Genomic DNA, 6000 nt, shown 5'->3' with positions numbered 1-6000 from the left:
AGATTTCAATCCTATATATGGAAAGAGTACTAGGTGGGGAAAGACTAGCGTATATTTGGTATTTTTCTTATCTGTACAGTATTACACACAAGGCATCATTTATTATAGTAGGACTTTCTTAAGTGAACGTAAGATGATCAAACATTTGGGTCTCTTATTTGGGTTGAGATGATAGAGAGCATTTGAATACCTAAATACAGTGCTTTTTTAAATAAAAAAAGGTGCTGGAACTCTCATCTTGGCAGCCGCAGGAGGAGGGGAGGCAGGGGGAGCATTGCTGCGGTCATGGGTGTGAGGGGTGTTGGTGGCGGGCTGCCCCCCAGGGCTGGAGCTGGTGCGACTGGTGCTGTGGAAGCAGCGGGGCCCACTCTATATGGCGGGGTTGCGTGGGGTGGGTGGCAGGGGCGGGGCGGGCCAGGCGATGCAGGGCAGCCACTTAGGCATGCAGGGCAAGGCGATGGTGGCACAGGTCCAGCACCAGGTAGGCCACCAGCCCGGCTGACACAGGGGGGCACAAGGAAGGAGTGCCAATGGACTCCGCAGAACCCACTTCCCACTCCTTGTCCTGTTTTACTTACCTAGTTGAGATAGTGTAGTTGGGCAGCAGGGAGGGATGCAAAGTTCTTGCCAAATCGCCTTCGCTGCAGACAACTTGCTTTTGCAACCTTTTGCCAGCCAGGTCTTTTGGCACACTCAGCAGCAATTCCTATTGGCTTTCAAAAGCCAATAGAGGGAGTAGCATAGCTTGTGCAAAAGCTTTTTTCTTTTTGTACAAAAAAGGGTGCCGGGATGCCATTCTGAGCATTCTATGAGAAAAAAAGCCCTGCTTTTATGTTTTAATCTTATGATTTTAAAAATATTGTGAGTTGCCCCAAACTTCACCTGGTGCATACAAATTGCATACAAATATTATATAATTGGTAAATAAAGGTAGAACATATGTTAAATATACATCAAATGATAATATGCTTCCCTACAAAGTCAATTCTTGCTCAATGACAGACCAAGGAGTTAACTCAGAAAGGCAAGAGGAAAATCTAGAAGAGGTCTGTGCAACTTGTAGAAGGGAAAGGCCCACACTGATAAATTAAAAATCTTTGTGGTCTGCAAAGGAATGCTAGTGGGCTAATCAATGATTTGGTGACTAGAGGAGCATCTACATTGTTGGAGCTCGTGGTCATGGTAAGCCATGGAGGCACTAGGCAACATGACTTTCAGGGCAGTGGTGGTGATTTTATTACTTTGTTTAAAAAAAAAAGTCTGTGCTCTGTCCAAGGGTGCTTGGTAGGCTGCATGTACAGGCCTGGTCTAGAATTTATTTTGGAGCATTCAACTATCTAGAGCAGGAATGTCAAACTGATTTTGTTTGAGACAACTTCTTATAAAAGAATTGCCATTAATTTGTTTTAATAAAATAATTTAAATCAATTTTTCACTTGATTTCAAATTAAATGAATTATATTGGTTGACAATGAGATTTTTTTTAGTACAATTGCCAAATGCAATAAACTGGTTTTAGGTATATGTGTACACTAATTATTTCAACACCAATACATTTTAACAACATATTCCATTTGTAAATGAATGCAAATGCAAATTATACATTTTTTGTGCAAAAATAAAACAAAATAACAGATTTAAGAGCTGTTATCATTAGTTATCCTTAGATAAAAAATAATTCCATCATCCAAAACTTTGTTATACTGTACTTAACAAACAGATGCTTTGGGATTAAAAAAAAAAGACTGACTACATTTGATTGTGTATCACCATAGCATTAAAACAAAATTCGAACAGTGTATGAAAAATAAAGGTTCCCTAAACGTCTGCTGGCTATATCTATACATTTTCCTTGATAGCATATCACATATAATTGAAGATTGTAATTAGTTGCATGTGCACGTTCAGCAAGTGTGACGTATTTGTGCTGGCATTTCTAGGCCTCTTTCCAACCACATCCAGAAAATTTTGTAACAAACATTGGAATTCTCAAGGCCATGTTTTGTATTTCCCAGCAATCTGTTACTGGAAGGAAAAAGCAATCCCTGCTGCGTTACTGATCCCAGAGAAGCATTTGCATGTATGCAGGTATCCTTAGGGTGCCATAGTTATGGATGAGAAATATTGGTTGCAAAGTTGGCATTTCTGAATGTAATACAGATATTTTGGACTTATTTTTCTTTCTTTGCATGTCTGATATTTTTAAAAATGGCATGTGCTACTGACTACACTTATGCACATATGTAACATCTTTTGCTAGGATACATGACTACTGCTTTTCCAGAATGTGAAAAGTGAAAGATTGTGACTAAACAAAATTTTAATGTACAGATAATACCACCAGAAATTATTTTAGCCTTTTTAATAAATGTTGTTATTGATGTTAACCTCACCATGGAAAACATCATATATTGTTATGTATATACTAGATTAATTATTTAAAGACTGAAGTGCAACATAACTAGATTCTAAATAATCTATTTTTCAAAACACACAACAGTCCAAACAGTAAAAGTAAAGTCCAAATTAAGAACATTTGATTCTTAAGAATTGTTTAATTTAAAGTGGTTTAGTTGTAATAGAAGGTTAGATTCAAAATAGTTTTCAAGAGTCTGTACAAAAGTTATTATTTTTTCTAGCATCAGCTAAATTAGACATATTACATTGAGAAAAATGTATGATTTCATTGCAGAGATGTTAACATTGGAAATAATTATTTTGTTATCTAATTTTACCTTCCAAAAGACTGAAGCAGATGAAAAATGTGAGGTTCTTTCCTGTTGGCTTTTCTTAATTAGCTGTTTTAGATCCCAAAAGTTTAGTTCCCAAAGAAGTAACCCTGTAAATAACTTTAATGTCCTCCTGGACTTCCGGTGGCGACGCGACGCCGAAGACAGCCGTTTTCGGGCTGCCCGCTCCACAGCTGTGTTTTTCCATCGTAAACAGCGTCGATCAGCTGTTTAGATGGATTTGAAGCCCCTTCCTCGAGAGAAGAGGAGGGGGTGAGGCCCCAGGTAGGGGTTGAGCTCTCCGGGGCCGCCTGAGCTGAGAGTTTGGGCGGCTGAAGGATGAGCCCCCCTGAAGCCTGGGTTGCTCCAAGCTGTGCAGCGCCCCTGCTCCGGGATTTTTGGAGCAGAGCCAGGCGTTAGCAACCACCCCTGCCAAAAGGAAATACTTTTGATTATCAAGATGCAGGCAGAGCGGTACAGGAGGTCAAGGTGATGTGGACTCTTATCTTTACTCTCTAGCTCAATGGATTTTATAGCTTTAAAGTGAAAGTGTGCAATAAGTGAATATGGGGGAAGATGGCGGCTAAAACTTCTAAAGCTCTTCGGAATGCGGGGTCTTCCCTGGTGCAACAGACCTCATTGCAAGCTTTGCTTCCTCCTACACCTCCTCCGACATTGACGCTTAAGGATTTACAAGATGCTCTTGGAAAGCATTCACAATTGATGTCTGACATGATGGATGAAAAGTTGAAAAAGCTGGAGGAGAAAATGGAGGAGAAAATGGAGAAATTGGAGAAGAAGATGGAAGAGAAGTTTAGAGCAATGAGGGTGGACATGTTGTCTATGATTGAATCTGTAGCTGAATGTGTGCAACAGCTGGATGTAAAAGTGGAGGATCTCAGTCAAAAGAACTCTATATTAGAAGCAAAGGTATTAGAAAATGAAAATATAAGGGATAAAATGGACGGAGAATTGAGCCTTGTTCAGTATCATCAGATGCAGTATGCTATTAGAATCAGGGGTTTAAAGGAGAATTGTAAAGAAGATTTAAAGTAGCTGATTTCTGAGGCTCTGGAAGGGGTACTGGGCCAGCCAGCATCTGAAATTGAGGGAAATATGGACAAAATTTTTCGTGTAAATTCATGGATTGCAAGACAGAGGAAGTTACCCAGAGATGTGGTGGTCTATTTTACAAAGAGAGTAATTAGAGATGAAGTCATTCAAGCTGCTTATGATACTAAATTGGTAGTGGCTGAGCAAGAAGTCTTGGTTTTAAAAGAGATTCCTCCGAAGATCCTAAGAAGAAGGAAAGATTTTGCATTTCTAGTACAGGAACTTAAGAAATGTGATATTAAGTTTAGATGGGAGATTCCGGTTGGACTGGTGGTGACGCACGAAGGTAAAAGACATCGTCTGGTTACTGTGGCTCAGGCACGTGATTTTTATAGCAATGTGTTAAAAGCAACCCCCTCTATCATTTATGGAAGCTGTAAAGGGATACGGCGAGGGAAAGCTTCAAGATGTTGCAGATAGACAGACAGAGGACAATGGTGTTGGAGGGGATCAAGTTACAGTTTCATCGGTTGTTGCAGGAGGCCAGAGGATGACGCGTGCAGCCCCAAGAAGAGCGAGACGAGAGCAAGAGCAAGACCAGCAGAAAGTTATGGAATCTCCAAAGTGTACTTAAAGTGAAGCTGTGGGAGGGGCGCGGTCCAAAGAAGTTTTGGGGGTCATGACAGACGTGCTCCAAAAGCTTTGGAGCGTTAAGATTGGTGATTAATTTTTTAAATTAGAATGTCAATGGATTAAATTTATCATAGAGGAGAAAGAAAGTTTTTTTAATATTTAACACAATTTAAGATTGATGTTATTTGCTTGCTAGAAAAGTATATTAGGGTTATGGACTAAAAGTATGTGTTGAACACTGCAAGACATTTGGCGTGAGTCATTGAGAATTTGTTTAGAAATTAGAGAAAGGTGGGAGAATGCAAATAGTAGGTGAAAGTTTTTTTTCTTTTTTTTTGAAATTAATATGAATAAGGACTGGGATTAAGAAAATCTATTCTGAGTAAAGCTCTTTTTTTGTTTTCCTCTTTTTCTTTTTTACTTTATTTGTAATATTAATATTGTTTGTATTCATTTTATATGAGCTAGAGGGAGATAGAATTAATAGTTTATTGTTGATAACATAGGGGTGCTTACGTTTGTTTTTCCATTTTATACCCTGTATTTAGCTCTGGGAAGTCGGGGGGAGGAGGGAATGGGGGAGAGGGATAGGGAGGGCTAGATAGGGGTGGGGGGGGATTAAAGTCAAAATGTATTGTAAAACTTTTTAAATAAAAAAAAATAACTTTAATGTCCTCCTGTAGGGCAGGCTCTTTTATGACTCAAGGACCTCAACTCCCAGAATTCCTGAGCCAGCGTGACTCAGCTTGAAAACCTCTCCTTTTCCCCTCAGCATGGCTGGCTCAAGATTTCTGGGAGTTGAAGTCCATGAGTCATAAAAAAGGGCCAAGATTGCCTAGCCCTGCAATAGGCTTTCAGATGGAGCTTTTTTTTTCTTTTCAAAAAAAGGTGCCAGAACACCGTTCTGAAAAAAAGCCCTGCCTAAATATAACAATGGTGTACTGAGGACAAATGAAGCATGTTAATATTGCTGCTTCAGTTTAAATCTACTCTAGTATGTTAATTTGAGAATTATAAGTACGTAACATCCTAAAAATAGCTTGTTCTATGATATTCAGTGCAATCCAATAGATGCATGTATGATCTTGAAATATGATGGGAATCATTGTGAATACTCCCTTTCTGCTTGGATTTATAGAGTTAATGGTTGTGTATAAGCTAGGAGTACTTTTTCACACATCCTGCTGGAGGCACAGATATGATACAGTATTTAGTGCAAACATCAATCGTCTGTAGGTGATGGTGCTCTGGGCAGAATACATCAGCTAAGGAAGTTTGGACATATTCTTGAATGCAAATTAATACAATAGAAACTCTAAAAATACTTTATCCAGTGGTTGGAAACAACCATTATGGAAACTGAAATAAATTGATGTTTCTAATTGTGCTTACAGGTAAGGGGTATAATAGATTAGAACAGGCGTCCTCAACCTTGGCAACTTTCAGATTGGCAAGCTGGCTGATGAACTCTGGGAGTTGAAGTCCACAAGTCTTAAAGTTGCCAAGGTTGAGGATTAGAAGATAGATTTTCAATATTTGGGGTCAAATTTGATGTACAAATCCCATGTGAGTTAAGGAAAAAATA

Source organism: Vipera ursinii (genome assembly GCF_947247035.1).
Source record: "Vipera ursinii genome assembly, chromosome: 6".
In the NCBI taxonomy this organism is placed as follows: Eukaryota; Metazoa; Chordata; class Lepidosauria; order Squamata; family Viperidae; genus Vipera; species Vipera ursinii.
The sequence above is the reverse complement of the archived record's forward strand: the minus strand, read 5'-3'. Positions refer to the sequence as shown.